Source organism: Sitophilus oryzae, unplaced genomic scaffold, assembly GCF_002938485.1.
Source record: "Sitophilus oryzae breed Bouriz unplaced genomic scaffold, Soryzae_2.0 scaffold_1744_pilon_pilon, whole genome shotgun sequence".
Lineage (NCBI taxonomy): Eukaryota > Metazoa > Arthropoda > Insecta > Coleoptera > Curculionidae > Sitophilus > Sitophilus oryzae.
The window spans coordinates 923,372-942,031 of NW_022146440.1; the positions used below are offsets into that span (position 1 = coordinate 923,372).

Consider the following 18,660-nt stretch of genomic DNA (forward strand, 5'->3'; position numbering starts at 1 on the left):
TTGCAATATTTTGGTTTCAGTGATTGTTCACTGAAACTCATGGCGTGTTACTTGGCTGGTCGACAACAGAGAGTTTTTATCAGAGAATCTCCTTCGACTTTATTGCCTGTAGATCGTGGTGTTCCTCAGGGCAGTATTCTTGATCCACTTCTGTTCTCTATTTATACGGCAGATTTTAAAACCTATTTATAAAATTTATCTTCACATCATTATGCTGATGATTTTCAAGTCTACTGTTCCTTGAGTAAAGATTTCAAAGCCTCTGAAAGCAAAATAAATGAAGATCTGAGAATAATTTACGAAATTTCACACCATCATGGTCTTTTCTTAAACCCTAATAAGACTCAACTAATTTTTGTGGGTAAGAACTCGCCAGATGTTTCTCAAAAATTAAATATCGTACTTGACAATATCACCATTACACCTGCTAAAAACTACAAAAATCTTGGGGTTTATTTCGATTCTAAACTGAGATTTGAAAAGCATGTATCATATATTTTGCAGAAATTGTATTGTAAGTTAAAGACACTATATTTATATAAAGATTTTCTTAACAGAGATGTTAAATTGACCTTGTATAAAAGCCTAATTCTTCCATTGGTCTTCTACTGCAACACTGTCTACTGGCCAGCTCTACTTAACAAGGACAAACAAAGCTTAACAAAACTTGTCAACTCTTGCTTAAGGTATTCATTCAGTACTCCTAAATTTGATCATGTTTCCCCTCTTTATAAACAATCGGGCTGGTTAGGACTTGAACAGTATGCTTTTATACATACGTGTTACTAGTTTATAAAATAAAAAAATTTCAAGAACCTCATTATTTGTTCGACATACTTGTCAAGGCAGCTGACCTCCACGACCTTAATACCAGAAAACGCAGCAGTTACGTGGTGCCTAAACACCGGACAGCCTTGTTTGAAAAATCGTTTTCGTATTATGCTTCGAAATGCTACAATTCACTTCCTCCGCACATTAAAAGCTGTTCGTCCATTGCAGGTTTCAGGAAATCTCTTGTTGATTTCAACTTAACTTTATAAAAGTACTAGCATGTACCCGCGACTTCGTTCGCGTCGAATTAATCATTTGTAATGGTGATATGATAAAGCTAAGCAAGAATTTTCATTAACATACAAACTTGAGCAGAATCGTGGTTAATCAATTGCCCAACTTTTTGGAACACCCTGTATGATTTTTTAAAAAATTTCAAAATATGTAAAAAACAAAATCAATTATACGTGTCCAAGCGTTTTCCCGAAAGACTAACCGTTTTTTAAATAACAAATATTGTAATATTTGAGGGGCGTTTTCACCCTCTTGGAATTTGAGATTCGAGAAACCCTTCCTTATCGAACCTCTACACTCCACAGTCAATCCGTTTGCCAAAATCAGCATTAAACGTCAAGCAGTTTAAGCAGAATCGTGATTACTCAATAGTCATATTTTATGAAACACCCTCTTTTTTTAAAAAATCTTAAAATATGTAAAACAACAAAATAAAATATACATGTTTAAGAATTTTTCCGAAAAACTCACCGGATTTTAAATAAAAAATATTCTAATATTTGAGGGGTGGTTTCACCCCCTTAGAATTAGAGTTTCGAAAAATACCTTCTTATCGAACCTCTACACCCTAAGGTCAATCCGTTTTCCCAAAAATTAGCTTTTTACGTCAAGCGCTTTAAGCAGCATCGTGATTAATCAATGACCAGATTTTTTGAAACACTGTATACATTTTTAAAAAGTCTTAAAATATGTAAAAAACAAAATAAAATATACGTGTTCAAGCGTTTTTTCGGAAACTTGATCGTTTTTTAAATAAAAAATATGGTAATACTTGAGAGGTGGTTTCACCCTCTTGGAACTGGGATTTCGAAAAATCCCTTCTTATCGAACCACTACACCCTAGAATCAACCTGTATGCCATAATTGAGCTTCTTACTTTGAGTGGTTTGAGCAGGATCGTGATTAATCAGTGAGTCACTTAAGAATTTTATATATTAGTATAGATTATTTGAGGGGCGTTTTCACCCTCTTGGAATTTGAGATTCGAGAAACCCCTCCTTATCGAACCTCTACACCACATAGTCAATCCGTTTGCCAAAAATCAGCTTTAAACGTCAAGCAGTTTGAGCAGAATCGTGATTACTCAATGGCCATATTTTATGAAACACCCTGTATAAATTTTTAAAAAATCTTAAAATATGTAAAAGAACAAAATAAAATATACGTGTTTAAGAGTTTTTCCGAAAAACTCACCGGTTTTTAAATAAAAAATATTCTAATATTTAAGGGGTTGTTTCACCCCCTTAGAATTCGAGTTTCGAAAAATCCCTTCTTATCGAACCTCTACACCCTAAAGTCAATCCGTTTTCCAAAAATCAGCTTTTTATGTCAAGCGCTTTAAGCAGGATCGTGATTAATCTATCATCAGATTTTTCGAAACACCCTGTATACATTTTTAAAAAATCTTAAAATATGTAAAGAAAGAAAATAAAATATACGTGTTTAAGCGTTTTTTCGGAAACTTAACCGTTTTTTAAATAAAAAATATTCTAATATTCCACCCCCCTTTTTACCCCCTTAGGGGATGAATTTAAAAAAAATCCTTTCTTATCTTACGTAAACATCATAAAAGGAACCCCTGTGCAAAATTTCAGCTTTCTAGGGTCAAGGGTTTGGTCTGGGCGTTGATGAGTCAGTATCAGTCAGGACAGTCAGATTTATATATATAGATTATTGAATTGTATCTTAAGCTCATGTATGGGTGTTTTATATGTCTTTTTTTTGTTCGTTTATATAATTTAGATTTATATTATATTAAAATTGTTATATTGTTGTATTAGTATTGTATGTGTATTTTGTATTTTTTTAAGGTGGTTAGATTGAGTAGCGTATGCTAGACCTCGCCACCTACATAAATAAAGTCAAATTATTATTATTATTATTATTATTATATCCAGATCCAATAATCATTATTCTTCATTAGCTAGTTACAGTTAGTGTCAAAAATGTTCACATTATATAATAGCTTAGGTACTATTTATTATAGTTTACCATTTATATCTTCAATGTTAATTTAGTGGTATCTTTATAGTTTTTTTTTCTATTTTTAAGCTTGTATTCATCTCTTCCTGGAAATATACTCTCCACAGGTTTATATGTTGGCTCTCCCATGTTCTTCATATTTATTTTTATTTTTAGGAGCATGCTTTCAGTGTATTGCCGCAATAACGCTAATATCGTCTCGTTATCATCTGTGTGGTTTACTGGCGCGCTGTTTCATTTCTCTGGAACTGAAGATCACAACTATATGTTTACCTTTCCCCGTATTGTTTTGAAAACTAAATATTCCGAACCAATATGCACCTACCCCGGCATCTATCAAGCAGAAATATACGCTATCGAAAGATGTGTAAAACTTATCTTAGATAGGAGACCAACTCCGTAACCATCAATTCGAAGTTGGTCAGTGAATGCCTAAAGAAGCTGAACAAATTAAGCAAAGAAAATAAAGTCCTCCTACTCTGGGTGCCAATCCACCAAGGAATAAAAGGTAATGAAAAAGTAAGCGATCTAGCTGGAAAAGCAGCGAACATTCCAAACTAAGTGGACCAGAACTGGTTTGCTTCCCAAGTGGAAACCAACTTAAAACGAAACTCAAGAACCTGGTAGACTCCATCCTTTACCTAGAATGGAATGCTTCAACGGTCTAAGTAACTCGAAGAAATCTTTCAGGACTTACGACCGAGAAAAATCAAATATGTTCCTTGATTTAAGTAAGAACAATTTCTGATTGTCACGATGATTTGAATAGGATACTCAATGAATAAATTAACACATAAATATGTTGAAGCTAAGTAACAACGGCGAATGCAGATTCTGTGAGGAAAATGGGGAAACACCAGAACATCTCATTGCTGAGTGCCCCGAGACGACAACCATTCGTGCCATAAATTTTGGCACAACGTATATCGGAGATGAAGAACTAACCTATGTAAAACCGTTTCAGATACTGGATATTGTCAAAGTGCCCTGAGACTGTATGTTCAACATGAAAAGACTTAGGGCAAAAACACGTATGAAATTCATCACAGAACTTCAATACGCTGATGATTGTGCTCTAGTTGCAAAAACCTTATAGCGACTACATGAAGTGCTGAACCAGGGCATACGAGGCTTTGGGCCTTAAGCTGAACATCGATAAAACTAAAATCATGTGCACTCCTCCGGAAAATAATAACACTACATGCTATAAAAATCGGAGAAGAACTACTGGAATATGTAGCGGAATTCAATTAACTTGGCGGTTTGATTTCGGAAAATATAGACTCTGAAATTCAGCACAGAATTAGCAGCGCCTCAACAGCATGGAGATTAAAAGACAGGGTTTTCTACAATCATGACTTAACACAAAAACGAAACTTGCAGTGTACCGAGCAATAATAATCCCCACTATGTTATATGGAAGGAAAACCTGGTTGCCGTACGCCGGCACACGAACGCATTAAACAAGTTGCAACAGAGACACCTTAGATAACTGTTAAGAATCAACTGGTACCATCATGTCTCAAACGTATCAGTCCTTGAAAAAGCTAGCTCCAAAAGTGCTGAAGCTATGATTAGTAAATCCTGCTTAAAATGGGCTGGCCACGTACGCAGGATGCAAGTAAAGCGCCTACCGAAATCTCTTATTTACGGTTAGCTTGTAGAGGATAAGAGGAAACCGGCTGGACAACTCAAAAGATACAAGGATATTTTCCATGAAAACTTAAAGGGGATAAGCATGCAGAATCAGTGGGGGGAAGCAGCGCATAATAGAACGCAATGGAGAACAATTGTAAACTCAGTTACCAACGACGACCAAAAAGTAAAGAGGCAACATAGTAATGAGATTTCTGGATATACGGAGTGCGGAAGAGAGATAACATCACGTATCGGGCTTTCCAGTCAGAGAAAAGCTCATGCTTCTTCGTCTTGCTTAACCATTTTCTGATGCGTGTCAAATACTAGTCAGCGAGTAATGGCAGTAAGCTTTAACTAAATAAAGGGGGACACAAGAGATCTATAAGATCTATAGGATCGCGGACACAAGAGATCTATAGGATCGCGGTTAGTAACTTCTCCCCTCCCATAGAATCTAAAATCTTCAGTTACATGGCTGAGAACCTCCTAGTATGTAGGTCTAGTCCAGATTAACTCTGGCAGCAATAAGAAAATATTAACTTCACATTTTGTACAATAAATGATATTGCAACCGCAGACCCCAGCTAATTTTGCATTTTGCTCCGGTCATGGTGAAGTGTTTCGGCCAGCAGGAAAAATCCGTCACGTCCGCGGGTGTTTTTCAGTGTGACCGTTCGTCGCGGCTCGCGATCGGTCTTTTTGGTGTGGGCCGACGGGGATTGCGAAAGGGCGCGGGGCGGCGCGGGGGTCGCCGCCGTCCGTGGGAACGTGGAAGTGTGACCGGTCTCAGGCGACGCGCGACGCCCGCCGCGGCCACCTCCGCGCGCGGACGATAGTAAACTTGCCCTGCCTTACCCACTAATGCAACACCTACCTATTTTGAGCTATAGTTACTTCTATTTTGGTTGCTGACTTCCCAGTTGGCAACACATGGGAAGCAGGATCGCCAAAACTGGTTCCTGCTTTGGCTGCTATAATCCTGCCCTATCCTGCTTCTAACATATACCAACCACTCTTGTCGTTTTTAAAATAGAACGAATCGATTCCTGGTAATCAGTCGCACATTAAGATTAGTCATTATTTTTTTAATTTGATAATGCCACGCCCTTTCTAATTTGAAGTTCAATAAAACACAAGTTTATACTTAATTAGGATGAGTTGCATAGAAGCCACTCGCTTTTTATTTTTAACAGCCGGGTGGTCGGGGTTCAAATATATTAATAAAAGGGCGCCACGAGATTATACTCTATGAACTCGGCATAAAAGATGTTACTATTAAGTAGACTTTAACACTAACCTCGAACTGCTGAGTGCAACTACCATGAACTTCAAATCTTACTATAATTATTGGAACTTAAGTGACTCTAACTTAACTATGAGACTAGACTGTAAATAATACTACTAAAAATTATTAAGTAATTTATTAAAATATTAAAAGTTTATAAAGAAATGAATGAAATGCGTTAAGAAATTTAAATCGATAAGAATTACTAAAAATACGAAAATGATCTAACCTATATTAAATCTAAGACGTCATCCCCCTTAACTTAAACTAAGTATGCTTTAAGGGCGGAAAACAAATAGCAAACTAAATCTAAACAGTCTTACTCTACTCGATGTGATATAGTTGAAAACTTCCTCCGGCTGAGCTACGGTGTATAGCTACATGGTGGCTACGGCGGTGCACAGCAGCTCGGTGTACTGTCACTGTAGCCCACGGATGTCAGCAGACGTACGGATGCCGGGCAGGTGTAGGACTTCAAAAGGTGAACATAAAAAAAACCTCAACGAGGGTTTATGATGTCCAACGGGTAACTCTACACACGGGCAACAGGAACGGATGGAATTCTGGACTGTTCTGTGCTTTACGGTCTGGATCGGTCTTCTTGCTCTACAATTACGAACAATCAAATAAGACTTAAGAAAGATAACACTCAACTAATCTTTCTACACCACGTGGGCGTGGAAAAGTCGAAAACCAGACAACAATATGAATAAAAATCAGTTGAGCATTGACTTAGAATAGGCAGAAGAATTATAGCATACCTTGGAACTAATTGGGGACTTCTTGGGCACGTGGAATCGGAATATCGGTCGGAAAATTAGGCTATTTTAATCCCATTGCGGAAATTGGTCGGCGGTCCATGCAAATCAACAAAATCCAACCATGTCTCTGACCAAAGGTGTTTCGGAAGCCTTAATCCTTCTTTACGAAGACCTGATATTCACCAACAGGGAATGCTTCACGAAACGGTAGCCAGTTCTTCACGACGACATTCGGACGGTGGGTACACAAGAAGTGATGCAAGGATTCGATTTCCTTCAGAAAATCAGATTTCAACCGGAAATCTCCCTCCAGGATATAGATAGAGAACTATATATCTCGACTAGTCCAACTCACAAAAAGGCATGAATAAAAACGATGTTCTAGAATACTTTCTCCTCAGCCATATTTCATATGGCCGGTCAATGAACGAACTTAACTCACAAATTCCCACAATTAAATGAACGAATAGCACACTGCGATCCACATCAAAAATAACCAATTTAGCTACGAAATTTTATCTGATAATTATAAAATTTCAATAACCAAAACAAAGGATTAATAAATCCAAAAACATCTGATTTGATCTGACAGTGACAAGTGATGATCAAAGATATAGAGAGGTTGACGAAAATTCTAATGCTGGGCGGCCGTTTCCAGTGACAATATTGTTGAGCTTATGGAGTGTAGAGGTAGTTGAGCTGTAGCTTGTATAATATCGCGGTGTATATTCGGTTGCATAATGGTAAAATACTAAATAAAATAATATTTAACAATAAAATTATAATAAACATGATGCAAAAATAATAGCTATTTGCGATATTTTATAAGCTAGCACACAGAGGTCGTTGCGAGGAAATTTGACTGTTACAATAAGTTTCAGCTTAGACTGCTATTTTTTTTTGCTTTATTTGCTTAAATATGTATACGCTTCCAAGCCATAAATAATTATTCCGAACAGCTGAGTAAAATAAGGCAGGTTCAGTGTTCTCAGGAGTAACTTTAGAGTTTTTAGTGTGACATCCGAAAGCGCCTTAACGTACCCGCGAACCATAACCTCAAATTTTCCAGTTTTCTACTATGAATTTGAATTCATAGTTCTCAGAATCTCACAAGTGTGATTGTATTGCAGGAGAATTGATGGAAGAAGTGTTTAATGGCTGCGACAAAGAATTTGGGTATTCTTACATAATTTACTGGCAGTCTCGTTGTGAAAGGAATCATTAGAAGCATTTTATATTTGATCTTTTACAGGTTACATGATTGGAAAACTCCAATTCCCTAATTCCCGATTTCCAGTAATCAAAACGAAATTTGCTGTTTTTTTTATTTTTATTTTTTTTTTTCATAAACGGCAAGAGTGGCTGGTATAGGGTTTGAAGCAGGATAATGCAGGATTATAGCAGCCAAAGCAGGAACTTGTTCCAGCCGTCCTGCTTTTATTGTGTTGTTATGTGTGACGTCACCAATCAGACTTAAACTTGCTGTATCTTAAAAACAGCAAGTGTAAAATCGCTATTTTTGGGGCTTACTCAGCCGGGTCTCACAATGCAAATTCACCTCAAATATCCATTTAGTTGGTCATTGGCAAGCACTCTTTCGTTGTACATGAAAATAACAAAACAAACATTTACTGATCTGGATAAAATTGATAGTTAAATAGTAAGACTCACCCGGGGGTACTCCGCCCCCTAGCCACTGACATCACTGATATTCTTTTCAATATATCCCATTCCATATCTTCCATCTAATTCAAATATTATTCGGATCTATTGGTTAATAATCTTCAACAACTAGCTAGTGTCACTTGAAATAGTATAGGGGCTTCCCCCGGACGCAATTCTGCCGCTAAACAGATTCGCATCCCAATCGAATAAGCTAATTGGGTAGCTCACTATCCCAACGCCGCATCGTCAATCGAGAAGACATTATGGAGACCTCAAACTCTCAAGACCAACTCGAAGGCAGGACGTCAGAAGAGGTTTTCTTCCTGTGGTCAAACGACCCCGTTGGCTTACAGTCAAACGACTTGCAACTATGTTAGTCAAAAGACTCGCAACCCCCATTTGTCAGCTCTGTGACAAAACACAACACTACACAGCCGGCCGGCCTATCAACTACTGACTGACCTGCCGCGCGCCGGCAAGCTAAGCCTCCTCTTACATCACAATTTTACCTGATCACAAATATTTACATCGCTTGCCAATGGATCATACTATTTTCTCCAATCGACTTTCAAATAGAGTGTTTTAGCATTACTAGATAAATAAATAGAGAGTTTCTGAAGGAAAGCATATTCTTTATTAGAATAGTGAATAAATAAAAGCATTATTATAACAAACTTATTTTCCAAGTTTTACACAAGTGTTGCTGGGATGAAATTTAGAGCAGGATGCAACAGGGGTATAGTAGCGCAAGCAGGTACCAGTTTTGGCGATCCTGCTTCTCATGTGTTTCCTTCTCATGAAAATGCTGCTTTAATTTGATAAGGGTGTGGTCATTGTTGTAATTTTTTTCCGCTAGTTTTGATTACAAAAAACGGTAAGTACCTATACCAGTAATCCGATAATTCCATGTTTTAAAAAAGTTGTAAATTGCAATCCCTATTAGTCAACGTCCTATCAGCGACCAGCGAAGTGACTTCAAAATATTCTGGTGGTATCAGTGATATGTTGAAGCTGATTTAGAAATGAACGATATTTCTGTTCGTTTGTTTGCAATACAAAACTAAGATGGATAATGAAAAACTAATTAAGTGTGCGTGAGAGAATAAAAAAAAATTAGAGTACCGATGTAAAAAATACGTTTCTTGTTATTTTTAATTATCGCATCTCAATTAGAATGACTGTTTTATTGTACCGAATTTTGTTGTATCTATATATCCTTTACTGGGACTCTCAACTGGTAACCAACAATTTATAGTTTTTTTTTAACTTAAACTTATGTTATTAATAACGCCAGTCCATTTTGTCACTTCAAGTATCAAAAAAAAAGTTGAAGAAAATGAAAAGTTTTTTAATAAATATTTCCAGTCATATTTTTAAATTCACTATCTTATATTCACATACCAGTATTATTTATTATTTTTTTTAATTCACTATTAACTCGGATGGTTTGCTTTGTTGACCAGAAATGCTCTAGTTCAGGGTTTTTTAAATATTAAGCACTTTTCGGATAATTCTCACTGTTCCCAATATGGCTGCTTTTAAGCACTTGTTGGTAAGCTTTGGGTTTAATTTCAATAATTCGGTGTTCTTTGTAAAACCTCTATGAATAAGTCCATTGGCAGAGATTACAAAAGGTAAATCCATGGCTTTATTGATGAGCTGGTATACTCTTTTTAATTCATATGCAAGATCTTGATACTTATTATGTAGCATTCTTTCTTGTCATTGTTTATCCAGAGTATACCGGGTTTATTATGTAATACTGTTTTATCTGTTAAAATAAGTGTATCCCAATATACATATACACAACCAAACTTATATGGAATCATCTATTATTTTTCATAATTTTTGAGATGTATGAGAATTTTCTGTTTATGAATAAAACGCAGTCCTTAATGCGTCCTAAATGACTTTTAATGAAAAATAATCCATATAGCAATTTAAAAAAATTAATCATTTCCCAAAATAAACACAATGGTATTTTTTGGTTTCTGAAACAAAATTAAGAGATAAATTTTTAATGGCCCTTGTTGCCACCTCTAGCCCTTATGCAAGCTTCTATCCGCGTTGGCATGCTTCTTATTAAATTATCCACGTTATCTTGGGGTATGTTTTTCCGTTCTGCTAATGCTGCACCAATAAGCTGTGCGAGATTTCCTGGATTGTTTCGACGAGCTCTAACCCTTTTTTTGAGCTAGTCCCACAAGTGTTCGATAGAGTTTAGATCTGGTAAATAGACAGGCCAGTCCAAAACTATGACACCTTCCATTTCAAGACATTCTCTAGTCACTCTGCTGGTATGGGGAGGTGCACTATCGTGCATGAAGTTAAAATTATCCCTAACTGCAGCTCTCCAAAGACTAACGAGTGGTTCTAGCACCAAATCAACATATCTCCGACCCGTTAATATTTGTTGAAGTGGTAACAATGGAGTTTTTGCTCCTAGTCTAATACCTCCCCAGAACATTACAGTTCCTCCTTTATATCTTGGTACAGATTTGGAAGCCTGAAGTCTCGCTCGTCTTCCTGTTGCTCTGAGAACCCGAATTCGATAGTTATCTAATCTTAGACCAATTCTGGTCTCATCCGAAAAAAGGAACATTTTGCCAATTCTCAGTTGTCCAATTTTGATGTTGAAGGCCTCAATTTAGCCGGTCAATTTTATTTTGCCGAGATAACTGTGGGATCCGTAACTCTCTCCTGCTGTAAAACCCTTGTACACGAAGCCTTTTTCTTATGGTTTTAACTGAAACGTTCACACTTGTAACTGCCAGAAGTTGTCTTTGTAGTTCTGGATGGGAAACATTGAGATTTATTGTAACAATTTAGCACACAAGGCGGTCTTGTTGTTCAGTTGTGACTCTTTGACGACTTTGTCTGGGCCTATCCTTGTATGTTCCTAATTCCAAGTACCTTGCGTATGTTTTCGATACAACACCCTGGGTAATGCCTACTATCTCTGCTACGTCTCTCTGGAGCGTTCCTTGTGCGGTTAGAGCAATAATTTTTTCCCTCTATACATCTGTTAATCCAACATAAGGCATTTTTTAATTTTTTTGGATTGAATGAAAATTACCGGACAATCGTGATTTTACTACTGAACACAAAATTCAAAAGAAAATAAATCGCAGCAGGCGTTTATTCTTTATTATCATGTTTATTTACAACAAAAAGCTCTATCTTTAAGTTGTATACAAATTTTTATCCTTGCAAGAAATTTAGTCACAAATAAAGAATGATTCCATATAAGCTTGGTTGTGTCAAAGTTTACAGAATAAAATATTTTATTCTGTAAACTTTGGTTGTGTGTAGTTTATGGCTGCTATTTTCCATTATATGCAAGTTCTGGGGTGTAATTAAAATACTTCTTCTGCACAGACTGTAAACCAAGGATTAGTGAAATGGATTATTTTTGCTGTGTTATTATACCTTTCTGTATAACTTGTTGGTGCTAACGTGGGACAACCAGAACTTATGTGTTGTATGGATTCTGAAAATTGGTTACACATTCTACAACTGTCCGTTATGTTTTCGTCAGAACAAACTTCCTATGTGATATGTGATGATCTTGTAGCTATCCCCTGATCCTAAATAGCGCATATAAACCCCTCAGTTTCGCCGGTAAGTTGAATTTTCGTTAGGTATTTTACTGATTTACTTTTGTCTACATAATATGCATCCAATTCAGTAAAGTATTTTCCGTGTAGCGCCTTGCCCTTTAATTCCTGCACCATGTCGCCTACACTCAGTGGTGATCTATCAGTGATTTTTAGCTAGGTTTAAGACTGAATATCCTGTGTCAGCGGTTCTTATTGCTCGGTGTAACGTTGTGTCTTTGTTGTTAAAATATTTTTGTAAGCTGCTTACTTCTTTTCTGCAAATATCGACTAGGTGTGAAAGTCGCCTGCCCCCATTTGTTCGAGGTAACTATAATCTTGCAGTGGATGCAATAGGATGATGCATTCGGTTCTTCGTTAATATTTTACGAGAAGTTCTATCCATTTCCTTCAATTCGGTATCGCTCCACTTCAGCACACCGTATGTGTAGGTAATTAAAGGTACTGCCCCAGCTATTAATTGCTATAATTTTTCTTTCCAGCTAAGTATGTTCGGACAACTGTTTTCAGACGTTTTAAATGTTTTTCTTTAGTAATATCTCTCATTGTCTTGTCTTTAATTTGGCCGGTCTGCAACATGCCTAGATATTTGTAAGCTGGTTCTTTGAAAGTGTTGATTTCTACTTCTTTCATTAGCTTTATATTCGGTGTGTCTTTTAATTTTCCTTTTTTGTAATGAGATGCAGCACATTTACTCAGTCCAAATTATTTAGTATATTATTATAGTATTTAGTATATTATTAAAAAAACATATTATGTAAAATAAAAACTGTCTTTACTCCTATTTTATACAAAATTGTTTTCCTGTCGAACCTTCCGGATCCTCTATATTTTATTACAAATTAGGTACCTCCTGAATAATACCAAACCAACCTCCCAAATCCCTCCCAAACTAAAAAAACTTCGACATCAACTATTTGCGGCAATTTCTATGAGAATTAATTGGAGCTGTTTACTAAAATACAAAAGTAAATTTGATTTTTTTATAATTTTTGGCGTACATACTACAGACCTAGCATACTACATTAGTACCCCTGATTATTTAGTTAAAAGCGCATTCACCATTTTGTCATACATATTTTACTACTTATTTTTGGGAGTGTTGTTATTTTGTTGGCTTGGTAAGTTAGTCTGTGGTTACATTCAATAAGTAATTTAAATTTCAATTTATTTCTCTAGGCATTTTAAGATTTGAAACTCAAGCACTGATTTTTTTTTATTTACTAGATATTTTGTGGCTGCAATAATTAAAATAATACTTGCGTATACAAGGGGTCCAAATATTATTTCTAAATAATTTTAAGCTTTAAACCGCAATAAATTTGTATAATTGTAATAAAAGACCTTGTATGTTCTGTAAGCGTTAAACGCAAAATTTAATTATTCATCAAATTGTATTATATCAATTTTTATCTATCTTGAAATTTTGAAAAATCTATATTTTCATATTTATATAATTCAGACTTTGTTTATCATTAAATACCTACCCATCAAAATATTTTAGATTATTTTAAAAATGTTAAAAATTTACGAAAAGTACAGATGCTAATATTGCGAATGTTGTTGGCTCATTTGTTAAAAAAAAAGAAAAATATAATATTGGTAAAAAAGTATTATATACATTTTCAAGAGTACTGTTTTGAGTTTTTTTTTCACCAAATATTAATGGATTGTATTGGAATCACAAGTTGGAATGTGTTGATGCTCTTTGATGGAATTATATCATTAGGCAACTCGTAATACTAATCTAAATCCTCTAGCTGGTTTCCCACAGTTTCCCAGTATTTGGTTCACAACTTTAAATCGTAGTTGCATTGTACAGCAAGAGATGGCGACATAATTAAATATTCATTTTAAATTTCGATTTATTTGTTATTTTCTCTGTATATTTTTGTTGTATATTGCTTTTATAATTCCTTTTTTATTTCCGATATATCTGCTAGTCTATATTTAAAGAAAGAGATAGATAAATATTTTCCTGTAAACTTTTAAAATTTTTTAACATATTCTTTTATACTTTTCCTACTATCCTTCTGGATAGTAGGGAAAGGGGTGATATTGTAAAGAAATTGCAATAAAAAGAGTAAAAAATAGAAAATAAATTTCACATTTAACAACTGTGTAATTATACAAGGTGGCGCACCTCATTCGCCTCGGTTGATTATATGAAAACGGAAAGATGTAGAAACAAAATATTTTATGAGTATATGTGGGAAGGCAATGTGCATAATTTAAAATTATTTTGAAATATACAGGGTGTGCCAGAACTAAGATTCATACCAAAGTTATATTTTTTCTTATGGAACACCCGGTATTTTATTTAATTTTTGGATTCTTAGACATAAAATAAGGCATTTATTATAAGGGTTTAATATGTTGAAAAGCTTTGGTTTTTGAGATATTTAAATATGCATGCTATAATAAAAAAGTTTGTCAACACCTTGTACATTACTTTTCAGAATTAATTCTTGTGCGACTTTTAAGCCAGAGAAATAAACTTTATTAAAAAAATGTATTGCTTCCTTAAATCTATACAGGGGTATCAAAAATTGCTGGTCTATTTTAAATATTTATTTTACATAATAAATTCGTTATTTGAAATGCAACACTATGTATTTTTTAAATAAATCAAAGCAGATTTAAATGCTCTTTCAAACTATATAAGGGGTTCCTATACCTATCTGGCTCAGATTTTGAATAAAAAACGATTTTTCAATAAAATTGTAATCAATATGGCTGGTGTCGCCATGGCAATTTTCCAGTGACACTTATTGTCTAAGAGCTAGCAACGTTTTCGAGAAAGTATTTTAAGACGTTTGGCTCTTTGATATATCGTTTACTATGCCCTCTGGAACAGAATGAGGCCCGTCTGGCTGCCGATACCCGTTGCGTTTACTACTGCGCATCGGAAGAAGATCCTATATTTTTTATTAATTTAGTCCTATAAATTCTAGTATTGAATATAAATTGAACATGTCTCCATAGCGCAGTGCGTAGAGTTTCCGACCACGAACCGAAGATTCAGAGTTCAAATCCGGGTCAGGTCAAAGACTGTTTTATTTTCTTTTCGTTTATATTCTGATAATGAAGTATTAAATGATTCTGGTAATTAAATAAAAACAAATACATATTTAATACTTTACTATCAGAATATAAACGAAAATAAAAATAAAAAAGTCTTTGACCTGACCCGGATTTGAACTCTGAATCTTCGGTTCGTGGTCGGAAACTCTACGCACTGCGCTATGGAGACATGTTCGATTTATATTCAATTAAAAGTTAATTAAAACAATTTAAAGGACTAATAAAAATATAGGATCTTCTTTCAATGCGCAGTAAGGAACGCAACGTTTACCGGCAGCCAGACGGACCGCATGCTGTTCTAGAGAGCATAGTAAAAGATGTATCAAAGAGCCAGACGTCTTAAAATACTTGTTTTTCCGACGTTGCAAGCTCTCGTACTACCTTGGTAGCTTTGCTATTAGTAACTATTTTCAAAATCGACATTAGTTTATGGACTTTATTTAAATTTATAACAGGTTATTTTTATTTAATTTACCTACAATAAGGTTAATAAGTAAGTATTTATTATTTTATCAAGAAAAGTGAAGTAGTATCTCCTGGCGGAAGGAATGGATATATGTATGTTACTATGGAAAGGAAATACTGCCAACAGAGGAAGTTAAATATCTGGGAATAACCCTGGACAGTAAACTCCTGTGCAACAGGCATATTAAGAACACTACCAGCAAAGCCATAAAGGCTCTCATGATATACAGAAGACTGGCCGGAAATAGATGGGGCTGCTCCCCTAACATTTTGCGCTGGATGTATACCATGATAGTAAGACCCATGATTACTTATGGAGCAGTTTCCTGGTACACCAAACCAAACCAAAGTCCAGAGACTAGCATGCCTTTGCATCACAGGAGCCATGAGAACCTGTCCAACAGCAGCAATGGAGGTCATTCTAGATCTAACACCACTGCACACTGTCATTGGTAGATATGCCAATGCGACAATGATTAGAATGGTCACTAACGGAATTAGTACTGGGAGAATTGTCAGATCAGGTGCTTGGAACACCCTCAAAAAGGAAATACCACTCCTGCAACTACCAGTGGACGATATGCCAAGAACGTACAACTTTGAGAAACATCTCAATGTAGTATTGAGCAATAAAAAGGATTGGCAGAGCGAAACGCTTGCCCAGCAGTTAAAAGACCATACCATAACTTGGTATACTGATACTTCCAAAACCAATACGGGAACAGGGATCGGAGTATTTGGGTCGAGAGCTAAATACTCCGAACCTCCGAACCAATGGGCACTTATCCTAGTATCCTACAGGCAGAAATCTACGCTATCGAAAGATGCGTACAACTTATCTTAGATAGGAACTATCGGAAACAAAAAATAGCCATTTTGTCTGATAGTCAAGCAGCGTTAAAAGCGATCAACTCAGTATCAATCAATACGAAATTGGTCAAAGAATGCATAGAGAAGCTGAATAAATTAGGCAAAGAAACAAAGTCCTCCTACTCTGGGTGCCTGCTCACCAAGGGATAGAAGGCAATGAAAAAGCAAATAATCTAGCTAGAAAAGGAGCGAACACTCCACTAACTGGACCAGAACCGTTCTGCTTTCCAAGTAGTAACCAACTCAAGGCGGAACTCAAGAACTTGGAAGATTCCATCCGCAACCTGGAATGGGAATCTTGCAACGGTCTAAGACACTCGAAGAAGTTTCTAAGGGCTTATGATCAAGAAAAATCACAGATATTCCTGGGTTTAAGTAAGAACAATCTTCGGATTGTCACGGGGTTTTTAACAGGACACTGTCTCCTCAATGAACACCTCAGTAGATTGAAACTAAGAAGAAACGGCGAATGCAGATTCTGTGGGGAAGATGGGGAAACACCAGTACATCTCATCACTGAGTGCGCCGAGACGACAACCATTCGTGCCATGAATTTTGGTACGACTGATATTGGAGATGGAGAACTACCCTCTATAAAATCGTCCCAGATACTGGCTTTTGTCAAAGCCCTAGGACTGTATGATGAGTTATAACTCAAGAAAGGGGGACACAATAGATCTGTAAGGTCGCAGTGATTAACCCCCCTCCCACTAATTCTAAATTCTAAAATTCTAAATTCTAATGTATGTTACTAGTGATTTGATTTTGTGAGGACAATTGCTTGTTGGCCTGAAGGGTTTATGCTCAAGGATATCCATATAGGAACTTTCTGGACAATCGTTCCTTGTTGTATTTGAAATAACGATTTTTTTATGTAAAATAAATATTTAAAATAGACCAGCAATTTTTGATACACCTGTATACATTTAAGGAAGCTATGAAAATTTTTAGTAAAGTTTATTTCTCTGGCTTTAAAGTCAGCACAAAAATTTACTCGAAAAGTAATGTACAGGGTGGTGATAAACTTTTTTATTATAGCATGCATATTTAAATATATTTAAATATCTTAAAAACCAAAGCATTTACACATATTAAACCTTTATAATAAATGCCTTATCTTATGCCCAAGAATCCAAAAATGAAATAAAATACTATATGTTCCATAAGAAAAAATATAACTTTGGTATGGATCTTAGTTCTGACACTCTCTGTACATTTGAAAATTATTTTAAATTATGCACTTTGTCTCTCTACATACACCCACAAAAATGTTGCCTCTCTACATATACCTACATTTTGTTTCTACATCTTTCCGTTTTCGTATAATCAACCGAGGCGAATGAGGTGCGCCACCCTGTATATTTTAAAAGTGGCGGTGGATGTTTGGTTTAAGGGCGAGTGCCTCGCAATCGACAGATGGGATTGGGGATGGGTTCGAATTAGAGATGGGTAGATCCGGTATTTAAAAGAGTCGGTTCCGGACTTATATCAAGCTTTATGGACCATATCCAGGTTTTAGTTCCGCCGGATGTATATTATTCTAACCTTTAATTTTAATTTATCTAAATTTTATTTTGCATGAAGCAATCCGCATTTAAAAGATCGTCCTTTAGGGAAATATAATATTTGCATTTTACCAAATCCTTATCACCTTATATTAGCTGTTCTATTTATTTAGAAGAGGTACCCTAATGACTGATTTGACGAATCCTGTACAATCATAACATATTCTATAATTTCTTGAATTTACAAACACACATTTTAAATAATACAAAATAATACTTTAAGTTTTTATCATACGAACGTATAAATGTTACTAACCTTTTAATTGATCATATACTATTTAATTTTTTTAATAATATTGATTAATATTTAATTAAAATTGATTTTTTATTATAGCCCAGTAGACCATTACTTCTTGTTTTATAGTAGTAAAAAAATCGAATTTCAATATTACAAATTAACGGACATGTATTAATTATCAATTAAACGTTTGTATAATAGTTAAATGAAGATGATGTCAGTCACATTTTTTTGATTCTAGTAAATAAAAACAACATACCTGCTAGCATAAGAATTTGCATAAAAAATATTTAAATTTTTCATATTTTCAATGAAAATATTCCATAGTGTTTCTGATTATTACTTGAACTTCATGAATATTGATATTTGCTATAGTATTTTTAGCGTAGTAGAATAGTCTAGGGGGGATCATTTCATTTAAAGA

General features: G+C 35.2%; 1 protein-coding gene across 2 annotated transcripts in view; it reads left to right on the top strand.

Annotated features, from left to right (window-relative positions):
• LOC115881914 (elongation of very long chain fatty acids protein 7-like) overlaps positions 1-18,660 on the top strand; it is a 145,683-nt gene that overhangs the window by 12,817 nt on the left and 114,206 nt on the right. The window contains exon 1 of one of the 2 annotated variants that reach the window (XM_030899642.1): positions 9,250-9,271. The exons of the other annotated variant lie outside the window; for it this stretch is intronic. The gene's annotated coding sequence lies outside the window, so the exon portion shown is untranslated. Of the gene's footprint in view, positions 1-9,249; positions 9,272-18,660 lie in introns of those variants that run through there. 2 annotated transcript variants of the gene reach the window in all.